At 43.1% G+C, this 12,573-nt stretch overlaps 1 long non-coding RNA gene across 3 annotated transcripts in view; it reads right to left on the bottom strand.

Moving 5' to 3' along the window:
• LOC137341106 (uncharacterized) overlaps positions 1-12,573 on the bottom strand; it is a 72,425-nt gene that overhangs the window by 18,489 nt on the left and 41,363 nt on the right. For 2 of the 3 annotated variants that reach the window (XR_010966961.1, XR_010966962.1), the window contains exon 5: positions 8,518-9,115. The exons of the other annotated variant lie outside the window; for it this stretch is intronic. This is a non-coding gene — a long non-coding RNA (uncharacterized lncRNA). Of the gene's footprint in view, positions 1-8,517; positions 9,116-12,573 lie in introns of those variants that run through there. 3 annotated transcript variants of the gene reach the window in all.

Below are 12,573 nucleotides of genomic sequence, written 5' to 3'. Positions count from 1 at the left end.
TAGTTGTCAGGCTGCCTGGCCAACATCAAGTTGTGGGTAAACCTGAACTTCTTCCAATTGAATATTGGAAAGACTAAAGCTATCTTATTCAGCTCCTGCCAAAAACTCCATATCCCGGCCATCAGCAATATTCCACTCCCCAGCTGCCTGCTGGACCAAAGAGTGTCCAACCTTAGTGTCTTGTTCAATCCTAAGCTGAGATTCAAAATCTACATCCATCCATCATCAAGACTGCTTCCACCTCCTGAACATTGCTTGCCTACATCCTTACTTCAACCTCCTGCACCATTGAAATTCCCATCCGTGCTTTCGTTACCTCTAGACTCCATTTCTCCAGCATCCTTCTCATTGGTCTTTCAGCTTCACCCTTCAAAAACTCCAACATCCCACATCCTGTCCCACATCAAACCCACTCACCTCTATGCTCACCAGCCCCCCTTGATTTCCTGTCCCCCGACATATCAAGTACAAAATCCATAGCTTCATTTACAAAACCCTCCATGGTCTTGCCCTACCCTACCACTGCAACCTCCCCGAGGCCTATTTCTCAGCTCACATTCTTCAGTCTTCTGACTCCAGCCTTCCATGTGTTCCATGCACATTCTTAGCTGACTGAACCATACACTCTGGAACTCCACCCACCCTTGCAAGCCATTCCACCTTGTTACTTCTCTCTAAAATTTTAAAAGCCTTTTCAAAACTATGTTTTCAGTCATCCATTCTAACTCTTCCGCTACTGCTTTGGGTCCATTTTTCCTCTGTTGAACATCTTGGGACATTTTCCTTGTTGAGGACACTATATGAATGCAATCTTACCAGCATGGCGCTCAAGCCATTGTTGGCCCAGACCTCATTTACATGCCGCCAGTGAATTGCTAGCACCAAGCGGGCATCCCGTTGCTGCTCACCAGTTCTGGGAGGGGTGGGGTATTGGCTGCCTCCCACGCTGAGCTGGTCAACAGTCAGAGCCTGGAGGGAGAGTGTGGGGGAGGGGGATGGGCTCAAACGGACTGGCAGCAGCATTCCTGGTCCTCCTGGTTCCACCAACAAAAAATGTAACATTTCCTGGGCTGTTTTATGAGTGGCCTCTATTGGTGCCTTTAAGGTCCACTGGTTAAGCCACTCACACCTGGTGCAAATTGGTGGAGCGTGTGCAGTGCGTGCTCTGCTCATTAGTGCCTCAAAATTGCAATTGGGGTCCAATGTACGTCTTAAGACTCTGATTTGTATATCTGAAGTGGTCTCCCATCTGAAACAGGTGGGCACTCTGACCGCCCATCTCAGGACTTTACCCAAGGTAGCTGCTGCTGGAGTGCTAGCGTGAAAAGGGCGGCAAGTAACCTGACATGATTTTCAGTCCACTACTGCCCACTTTACAATGGACGGAGGAAGTTAAAATTAGCCTTATAGAGTCTTCATGTTGATCTTAGTTTCATTTTCAAAAAAAATAGTTAAATTCTGAAGCTAACCAATCACCTCACCTCTGTTTTGTTGACAGTTAGAAAAGCTCAATGCCAATTGCTTACAGCTGTGAGGCAGAGGATTTAATTTCTAACACTTACATGAGTGAGAGAGAGCGTGAGAGTGAGAGAAAAGACTGGAAATTTCTTTCATCATTCCAATTTGATTTCTTTTTTAAGTTGAATTTTGAAAGCAAACAAAGTGTCTTTGAAGGAAGCAGCTAGGAAGGGAGGGTATGAGGCGGGCGAGGGAAACTGGTTGAGGAGGCCTCTGAGCTACCATCACAAACCTTTGAGGATCCCGCTAGCCCTGCTCTGCTCATGTTTTGCTGGTGAGGATGCAGCTTAGCAAGCAGCTGCCACCAAATAGGTAAGTAAAAATATTTTTTAAAATTTTAGTCAGGATGAGCCAGAGCAGATGCTCATTGAATGTCAAGACGAGGGGTTAGGATACCTGGTAGGAGGTGGTGCCACGTAAATTTCAACAGATTGTTCCTCAGACCTGGCTACAATGCCGCAAAAAGTTTAATGCCAAGGTAGGAGACTGCATTGTAACCTTATATTAATGCAATGTATTAAATATGGATGGCATGACCCACACCCTCCCATCCACACTGTCTTGCACTGCCTTGAAAGCTTTCCATGTTTGCCTACTATGCACCAGAGAAGACTTCATTGCACCTTCCTTCCCCACTAACAGCCCCCTTCTTCACATCCTGAACTGCTGTTCCCCCTGACAATTCTTTCCATCTACTGTACCTGTATGATGCTTCTTCCTGTAAATGTATTCACCATAGGCAGTGAGCTAATAGATGGCAATGCCTGTATATCCTCTTGCCAATGTCAATTATTCAAACCCTTTCTACGCTCCTTTGCAGGAGAAGAATGCACAGAGCAAGATGGAGAAGAGCGGTACTGAAGAAGACTCCCAACCTCCATCTACTTCCTCTCTTTGAGGAGTTGGCAGGAATTGGGGATGAGGTAGTAGGAGGCTTGGAACCAGCTCAGTTTTTCACGTGAAGTTTACTGGACAATTCAAACTGGATGACATTTTGAATTGAGTTATGGTCACCCACATAACTATTATAAAACATAATTTACAACTATCCATGACATCTTCTTTCAATACCATACAGCTATGGCTATCTTTAAAATAACATGTTATTTTTTTGTTTTGCTTTTCAACACTCACTAATTGTGATTAGGATCCCAAAGCTGCCTCGGTGAAAATCCCAGAATCATGCAGCTATTAAAATCAGGAACAAGCACAGCTCCCAAATATTATATTTTAGTTAATTGTGGAGCCTTATTCCCATATCAACGTAATACAGTATCCTTACAACAACTCGCATTTATATAGCACCTTTAACACAGGAAAACATCCCAAGGCGCTTCGCAGAAACATAACCAGACAGATATTGGCACCAAGCCAAAGAAGGAGATATTAAGACAGGTGACTAAAACTTTGGTTAAATAGGTAGGTTTTAAGGAACATCTTAAAGGAGGAGAGGTGGAGAGACGGAGAGGTTTAGAGAGGAAATTTCAGAGCAGAAGGCATGGCCACTAATGGTGTTGCGAAGGAAGTAGGGGATGCACAAAAGTCCAAAGTTGAAGGAATGCAGATTTCTTGGAGGGTTGTAGGATTGGAGGAGGTTACAGAGATAGAGAGGGGCGAGCCCATTTGAACACAAGGATGAGAATTTTTTTTTAAATTAATTTCTTTTTAACTCTTTTCACTCGAGGGAGTTATTTCTTATTGCCACAATCCAAACAGGAAAATGTACTAACATCATGGGAGTGATTTCCTTCAACGCTATTCGTAACAGGATCAAAGCAGGTGATAGCTATAAATAACTGACAACTATGTCTCTGATTCAAGATAGTTATGGGAAAGATGATCCTTGCCTGACTGAGTTTCATGTCATAGCCGAGAGATACAAAGATTCAAAACAAAGATAGATTCCTTTCAACTAAATCTATTGGGATTAAAGAATTAAGTCACTATTACTGAGTCCCATCTTGATGAATTCTGATTGACCAGCCTGTCTGAATCATTAATATGACCCTGAGGGTTAGACCAGTCACCAAGTGCTAGGATTCTTCCCATTTTGCTCCAGGTAACTCTACAATCCAATGCCTTAGAAGGTGCGATGCTTAACAATGCTCTGTGCTGGTAACTTATGTGCTTTTAGATGGTTAAAGCTCCTCCAGTACCCCCATGAAAATTTGAGGTCCCTAAGCCAACTTTCCTAACTTGGACTTAGGTGAGTGAGATGTTTTCCTGTGGGGAGAGATTGTGCACTCCATATTAGGGAAACACTTGTATGGAAGCAGCTTGGTTTGGAGAAATGGTGTTGGGTTTTCATGCATGTCTCACACCCGACTGGTCAACAAAAACCTTAAAGCTGACCAAAATCACAGGAAAATGGAGGAGCAACATTAAGTACAAACCAGAACAAACCCATTAAACTCCCTCAAATTACTGATGCTAATGTACACCCACATATAGGTAATATGTGGACATCTCTATTGCTTTCCTGGATATACTGTATGAGTGAATGTGCATTATGGCTTGATGCTGTAATTAAACTTATAGCTGAATAAACATTCAAAAACTAAACCAAAAGCTGCAACTGGTGTTCAGCACTGAAGGGATTAAACTAAAAGAAGCATGAGCTGGACTGAAAATGATGGATGATTTTAGAAGGGCTGGAACATTCCTAGTGGGGAGTGAAATGACTATTTGCTTTTAGTGCTGATCTTCCATTTAGTACATAAATTACAGTGAAATGCATCTCACCAATCAATGGAAAAGGCCAGCCACGTAAAACCTCTTTACATGCCAATTAAAATGGGAAAGTTGAGCAATTGACAAAAGTGTGCGTTCAGCTGAATTGCCATATCATTCTGTATGTTATAAAGGCAGTCACAGTGCGTCTCCCTACTCCCCTGCCCTTTGAGGCAGGCATTTGAAAGCATGAAACACAGGAACGAAGGAGAATCAAGAGACATCGGTAACTGTTCAGAAATCTCCCTTTATAACATTTAGAATGATCAGGCATTCAGCAGGCTACATTTCCTGTTTAAACTCTGTGCTGTTTGATTCTCTTAACTTCAGTTTTTTTTTCACGTCTTCACTCCAGTTCGCCTCCAAGAAATGGTCTCAAGATTACAATCTTTTTTTTTTCCACAATGTCTACTTTCAGGTCAGACTCAGGATCTGAAGCAGCGCAGGATTCTGTTAGCTCTTTGGAACAGAATCAGTTTTGAGAACGCAGCAGTTTCAAGTCGAGCAGTTAGCTGTGACTGAACTTGAACTTACTGCTTTCTCTATTTCATTAAACTGTCAATCATTGAAACTAAATCAGTTTGCCTTCTTCTGGTAAAACTCCTGCTCTCACAAACACCTTTTCACTAATTAGGTTCCATCATGCTTGTTTTGATACAGCAGAATATTAAATATCTATATACAAGAATATAGTAATTGTGTTATCAATTTGTCAACAGTAACTCTGGCAATAATGGATTCAGGGCAATATAACATGAAAGATGTACATAAAGAAAACTAAAGGGACAATGTATATTTTCATCTTCTCATGTACCACAGAATATTGCAGATAAATTACTAAAAATGGGTTTCATTCATTTTTTCATTTGTAGCTAGAGTTAATCCACTATGATCTACTAAGACAAAAATCAATTGGAGCTGACTACCCAGTTACAGTCTGTATCATTACTTCATATAGCAGGACAGCCACACTGGATGATAACACGGAACACATGCGGAAAGGCTAGACAAACATTAGCTGGATGATGGCAGGCGCAGTCAATCTCACCTTATTTTAGTACTTGTTGCCAAGCAATCTCAGCGATTGCCAAGATAAGAATTCTGGCTTTGGACCAAGGAGGCCATTTACACAACAGCACCTTTGGAGTCAGAGCATCATCACAGAATCCATCTCCGGTATGAAAATATGAGCTCAAATTGTGTTATAGAAGCTGCCTTGTGATGCTTGAGTGATGTTAGTTAATGGCAGTGCCAAAAGGGCTGTTAATCTGCCGCGCAAGTCAGGCAAAGGCTAGAATTACCATTGCTTAGCAACATATCTTTTGGCAAGTTGTCACAAAATACCTGCAAAAACCATTGGTTAAGGTCACACAAAAGTCAGCTACCATGGCATTAATTGGGCACAGAGAATTTTGGGAATGGTGTACAACAGATGCTGGAGTCTCAAACCTATCAAGTGTATCTTAATTAAAAGCGACTATGTATGCTTTAGTTCCAAGGTTCATAGGACTGGGTCAAATTTATTTCATAATACTGTGAGTATTTCATTTCATTACAGAGTAAAAAAAAATATTGGAGTGCGTATGGATTCCTGGCTAACTCACAATTGTACTAATCAAACATCTTTTAGGACGTTTGGAAGCAATGATTTATAACAGACATGACCTGTTCGCTCAAGGTTTTAAATGATTCAAATATATGATGCAGAAGCTTGAGAAAGATATAAAATATGAGGTTATGTAACTTATTGCAATGATTCATTAATGAAGAACAGCATCAATGTTTATATTACTTTGATTTCTAAATTATTAATTACATTAATTAAAACAGAACAAAGAGACTGGGCAATTACTCAGCTACAAATAATACTTGATTTTAAAAATGCAACTGGTTTGTTCATCCTTATGTCTGTCTGTTACTAAAGAAATACAAACAGGTGACATAGCCAAAGAAGAGTGGAGTTGTTCAGCTCACCACTTGTCCAGGATTGCAATGAGTTTACTATGAGTTGGTGAGAAAGAATATGGGCCAGATGTCTGTGGGCTCCCAGCTAAATAGATCAGTTTGTTTATAGTAGGAGGTTGAAACCAAACTGAAAAAAACAATTTGCTTCCCATTCACCACTGTAAAGATGGTTAGTCCAATTAAATCATAGTCAGCGAAAGCCAGTTTGTGTGGTGGGTTTCAAAAATGTAAAGTAACAAGGTGCAGCCTTCCTTCCATTTGTCAGCCATAAACTCAATTGAAGAAGGAACAAAAAATGTCATGCAACCTTTCAGCAAGTCATTGGGAACAGAATCAGGATGGAGATCTTGGCTTGACTCATCTAATTGTGAAACCATAGTCATTTTAATAACTAATGCCTTAACAACTAAGGCCCTGAATTTCCTCTCTGGTGCCATGACAATGGATTCTTCAGTGGGAATGGGGTGAGAGATCCACCTGTCCTTTATTTGAGCCCCTGACCCTGACCCTTTACAGAGTCGGGGCACTTACATATATCAGGTGTGAGCCCACAGTCATTTATACCGGCAAAGTTGGAGTACCCACCTCTGGTGGGGTGGGGGAGGTACTCTCCAACAAGAGAGAATCTAACCACCTCCCCTTGACATTCAATGGCATTACCATCGCCGAATCCCACACCATCAACATCCTGGGGGTCACCATTGACCAGAAACTTAACTGGACCAGCCACATAAATACTGTGGCTACAAGAGCAGGTCAGAGACTGGGTATTCTGCAGCGAGTGACTCACCTCCTGACTCCCCAAAGCCTTTCCACCATCTACGAGGCTGGATGAGTGTAGCTCCAACAACACTCAAGAAGCTCGACACCATCCAGGACAAAGCAGCCCGCTTGATTGGCACCCCATCCACCACCCTAAACATTCACTCCCTTCACCACCGGCACACGTGGCTGCAGTGTGTACCATCCACAAGATGCACTGCAGCAACTCGCCAAGGCTTCTTCGACAGCATCTCCCAAACCCGCGACCTCTACCACCTAGAAGGAAAAGGGCAGCAGGCACATGGGAACAACACCACCTGCACGTTCCCCGCCAAGTCACACACCATCCCGACTTGGAAATATATCGCCGTTCCTTCATCGTCGCTGGGTCAAAATCCTGGAACTCCCTTCCTAACAGCACTGTGGGAGAACCTTCACCACACGGAATGCAGTGGTTCAAGAAGGCGGCTCACCGCCACCTTCTCAAGGGCAATTAGGGATGGGCAATAAATGCTGGCCTTGCCAGCGACGCCCACATCCCATGAACGAATAAAAAACAATTAGGCAGTCCCACCTGAGGAATATGTAAAAACAGAGGTTTCCATTTGGGATCAATTGCAGTAGCGAAACCTTTCCTTTAAATTTTAAAAGCTGCCCCCCACCCCGGCCCCCTTCCCCCCCCCCGGCCCCCTCCCCCCCCCCCACCACTGGTGTCCCTTGCACCAAATATTGCTAGGAAGTAAATGGCAAATGATGTACTTCCCTCATTTACAAGGCTTCATAATTTGGGGCGGACAATTCTGATGGACGGAAAGAGAAGAGGGCAGGGACCCCAGCAGTAACTAGATCCTGCCCCAATTTCTTCCCCTCACCTGCCCAGATGACAGCAGAGGAAATTCAGGGGTTAGTTTACAAAGACCACTGAAAAACTAAACTGTTTGGTCCAGAACTGGACAAATGATAACCCTTCATAGACTTGTGCTTTTTCCACAACAATAAAAAAAAAGTACTGGGGTAGGAATGGCCCTGGTCACAGAATCTCTTTTGAATGCACTCACAATGTCACTACACGTACAACCAGAGCCATTCTTTCTTGCCAGGGTACACAAATATTGAGATGAAAAACTACCAAAGACACATTTAAAATGCAAACAACAGATATTACTGATTTTTTTTTTCTGGAAATAATCTCAGATTTAAAGGAGGAATCTGTTTTTTTGTTAGTGAAAGAACATTTTTCAACTGATAGATGTTGCGATTGCTCTTTAAAGAAACTACAAAGAGGGATGACGGAGCAGGTTGGAGTATCAGTACGCCAGGCCGTGCAGTGCGTAAGTTCACGTTTGTGGTCTGGCATACGTTGAGCTCCCAATCTTACCCATGTTGCCCATAGTGAGATTTTCTGCAGAGGCCTTGGAGCAGATTGTGTGCTGAACATCTTAGCTAACGCACAGTGAACAATGAGAGGAGGTCAATCAAGAAGGGTAAGGAATCTTACAACAGCAGGTTATAGTCCAACAGTTTTATTTGAAAATCACAAGCTTTCGGAGGCTTTCTCCTTCGTCAGGTGAGTGTGGGATTCCATGGAGGGACAAAGCAAAATATTCTAAACGGAGAATCTCACCCCATAAAACCCGCAGAAAGACAAACTGTACTGGAACATTAATTATAAACTGTTAAAATGTGGCATAATGGTGATAAACTTCAGTTGGATGTGTTTATGTGTTTGCATTAACAGTCTATGGGCAGAGTTTAAATGTTTGGCCTACCGCAGTGGTTTGAAAGCAACATCTCAGCCTGCACATATTTTATTCCTCAAATGTTCCCCATCTTGTGCTGCATTACCAACAGTTATCATTTCCCAATCAGCTATACTTGTATGAGCCCGGAGAAGAATTCATCAAATGGAGAATTTAACATTGGTTCAGTCTAGTGCAGATATCTATATACTCCAGGGCTTTTATTCCAGACACAGCTTCAGGTTGAGGAAGGAACACAAATATTTCAAGCTCTGTGCCCGGTGTTCTTTAGGAGGCCCAGAAGATTAGGATTCTTTGCTAGAAATACACTTGTAAAGTTTTGAAACTGATTCTTTATTTTGATGCGTCTCAAACAGTCCCAGAGTGTCTATTTAGTTACGCTGTAATGAAAAAAAGATGAATATAAGGCGTGCAGGGAAAAATTCAATTACACCGCACAAATCACATGCATCTCTCTGGGCATTTAGAAACATGATTTATAACAACTTTTTGCCATGTTGTCATTTTCTATTTATCTTCATTTTTCAAAGATATGCAAAAACAAAGAAAAGAACACAAGGCTGAGTTATGTAACGTCCACAAAGAATTCATTATAAAGCAGTCAAAAGGCACCAAGTTGTTTTTTTTTCATTAATAGAACATCAGCTTGGCTCAGTTGGTTGCACTCTCGCTTCTGCGTCAGAAGGTTGTGGCGTCGGGCCCAATTCCAGGAGTTTGAGATGTTAAACCAAGGCACTGCTTGCTGGTTCTGGTGCTTCAAATACACGTTAAAGGTTCCCATTCAACAACAACAACTTGCATTTGCTTAGCACCTTCGACATAGTGAAACGTCCCACGATGCTTCACAAAGGAGGGACGGGGCTTAATGGCAGGGAGCAGAAAGTGGAAGAAGAAGGGGATGGGGAGTGAGCATGTCAAAGAGGTAGTGGTGAGGAGGCTTTAGCAGCCGGGAGGAAAAGTAGGAAGGTCGAGGGTTTAGGAAGAGAATTCCAGAATGTAGGACATTGATAGTTCAAAGCTCTGCCACTGATGGTGGAGTGGGTGGACGGATGGGAGTTGGGAACACTTCCACAGAAGTCCAGAAGCAGTAAAAAGGGTGCAAGTGGGGACATGGAGGAGATTACAGCAGGAGGGAGGAAGAGATTTGAAAATGAGGACAAGGATTGTGAATTCAATGCGCTGGATAGCAGTGGAAAGGCTGAGATAGATAGATTTTTGGACTGTAAGGCAATCAAGGGATATGGGGATCGGGCAGGAAAGTGGAGTCGAGGTGGAAGATCAGCCATGATCTTATTGAATGGCGGAGCAGGCTCGAGGGGCCGTATGGCCTACTCCTGCTCCTATTTCTTAAGATTCTTATGGAACAGTGAGATCTGAGGTGATAGCTGGGAAGGAGTTCATATGAGTTAGGATGCATATGGTGGAGATGTGGATGAGTTGAAGTTTGTGCAGGGTGGAGCTTGGATGGTGCACAGGAAGAGCACAGGAAAATCGAGCCTGGAGGTGACAAAGGCACAGACAAGGGTTCCAACAGCAGTGGGGGTGAGGTAGCGATAGAGGCTTACAATGGGGACAATTTTAACCTAACCCACCTGTCGGGAAAATGCAACGGTGGTTTTACACCCCGGATGATTTTATTCTCCATTGGTGTCAATAGAAAGTAATATTGGGCAGTTTGTAAAACCAGTGTTCTAACCAATCTCAGCAAATTGGGTTAAAATTGACCCTCACGTTTCAGAAGTGTTCAAAAGTGGAAAATGACATTATTACTGACAGCTCAGCTCAAGGTTGATTCGGATATTGGGTTTGCTCACAGTTGAGTTCAGATTGAATAAGCAGCCAGGGAAGAATATGGAATGAGGGAAGAGGGGACATAATGAGGCCCAAAAAGGCATGTTTTTACATTTTTTACTACTTTCCTTGAGGGGGCCTGGAGGAGTAGGAAGTGCTCCTCCAAGCCTCACAAAGAAAGTTTGGACGTCCCCTACACAGGACTCACCCTCCTCCCCAATTGTGGGATTCCCACGGGATGGTACGGCACCTGATCCCGCCACCAACCAGCTGTCAGCCTCTGGGCCATGCAATTTTCCACCACTCCCCTTCCCAGACTGGATGGGAAATTGGCCGGCAGGATTTAAATGAGGCCCGGGAGTTAAAATACTTTGGGCCTCAGCTCTGGAGCAGTGGGTGAGATTCTAAGTCACACCGCTCCTCACCCTCCAAAAAATGGCCCACAGTTAAAATCGGGCCAGGGCTGTTGAAGCCAAGTCAGTCACAGCATTTACAAGAAATTTGAATAAATACTTGAAGAGGAGAATTATTAACTGGTACGTGAAAGAGCGGGGATATGGGATTGGAGTTAAAGAGATAACAGTAGCACCAGCACAGGCACAGTGGACTGAGTGGCCTCTTTCTGTGCTGAAATTACAATTATCTATTGATCAGGGGTTAAGGGTTGGGATTTCTGATGAGGATGGTTTCAGTCTTGCTGACATATAACTGGATGAACTTCTGACTCATCCATGACTTGATGTCTGACAGGCAATTATTCATCTCATTGCAGTTTGTGGGATCTTGCTGTGTATAAAATGTCTACCATGTTTGCCTACATAACAACAGTAATACACTTCAAAATAGTTAACTATATGAGAAACACAATTGCAATTCAAAAGAACAAGCCTAATATCTGTCAACTGCTAGAATTCATAATTGTGGCTGTTTAGAGCTGGAATTGGAGCCTGAGGAAGTCAAATTGGGGGAAACCGATTACATATTTTTTCAACAGTAGACCAACACCTGGAAACTCCTCTGTTGCATGGGTCAACATATTCGTCCACTTGTTCCCAACTCCAGAGGTGGATGAGCAGATGTCAGATAAATACCATTTGGTAACATTTCAGTTTCCGCACAGTGAAAGAAAGAAGAAAGAACTTGCATTTCTATAGCGCCTTTCATGACCTCTGGATGTCCCAAAGCCCTTTACAGCCAATGAAGTACTTTCAAAGTGTAGTCACTGTTGTAAGGTTGGAAACGTGTCAACCAATTTGCGCACAGCAAGGTCCCACAAACAGCAATGTTATAATGACCAGATAGTCTGGTTTAAGGTGTTGGTGGATGGATAAATATTGGTCGGGACACCAGGAAGAACTCCCCTGTTCTTATTCAAAATACTGCAATAGGATCTTTTACGTCCACCTGAGAGGGCAGACAGGGCCTTGGTTTAACCTCTCATTTGAAAGACAGCACCTCCAAAAATGATGCACTCCCTCAGAATTATACTGGAGTGTCAGCATGGATTATGTGCTCAAGTCCCATGGAGTGAGTCTTGAACCCATGACCTTCATGACTCAGGATAAGAGGTGCAACCCACTGAGCCACAGCTGACACAACCAGCAAACCTCTCTCCCATCCATCCAACAAAGAGACGAGTTCTTTACCAAACCCAGCAGCAGCGCAGAGACCCTGAAGTTTGTCCTGTGGTGGCTGCCATCGTTCTTTCAGATGCGGGGAAAGACCAACAGGAGTTTTGGGAAAATCTGTGGCCATCCAGTTCAGTTAAAGGAATCTCCCAGGCCAAGGTAAGTATGCCCTGATTTTCCATGTGGTGAGTTGTGCTGCTTTTATGCCAATGGAAAAAGAGTTGTGCCCGCCAATGGTCTGAAGACATACTGACACCAGAATTTTCTGGGTCAGCTCATGTACATATCCATTGGAGTAGTGATTGGTGTAAAACCCGTGTAAAATGAGAGTAATCTGCTGGGGTGCGTGGAAATTAGAGGGCAGACTGGGGTTCATTTCTAGAGGAATAGAATTGAAAAGCAGGGAAGTTATGTTAAAC

The sequence above is a fragment of the Heptranchias perlo genome, chromosome 23 (assembly GCF_035084215.1).
Source record: "Heptranchias perlo isolate sHepPer1 chromosome 23, sHepPer1.hap1, whole genome shotgun sequence".
Taxonomy (NCBI): Eukaryota; Metazoa; Chordata; class Chondrichthyes; order Hexanchiformes; family Hexanchidae; genus Heptranchias; species Heptranchias perlo.
Note: the sequence above shows the minus strand (reverse complement) of the source record. Positions and strands in the feature narration are given on the sequence as shown.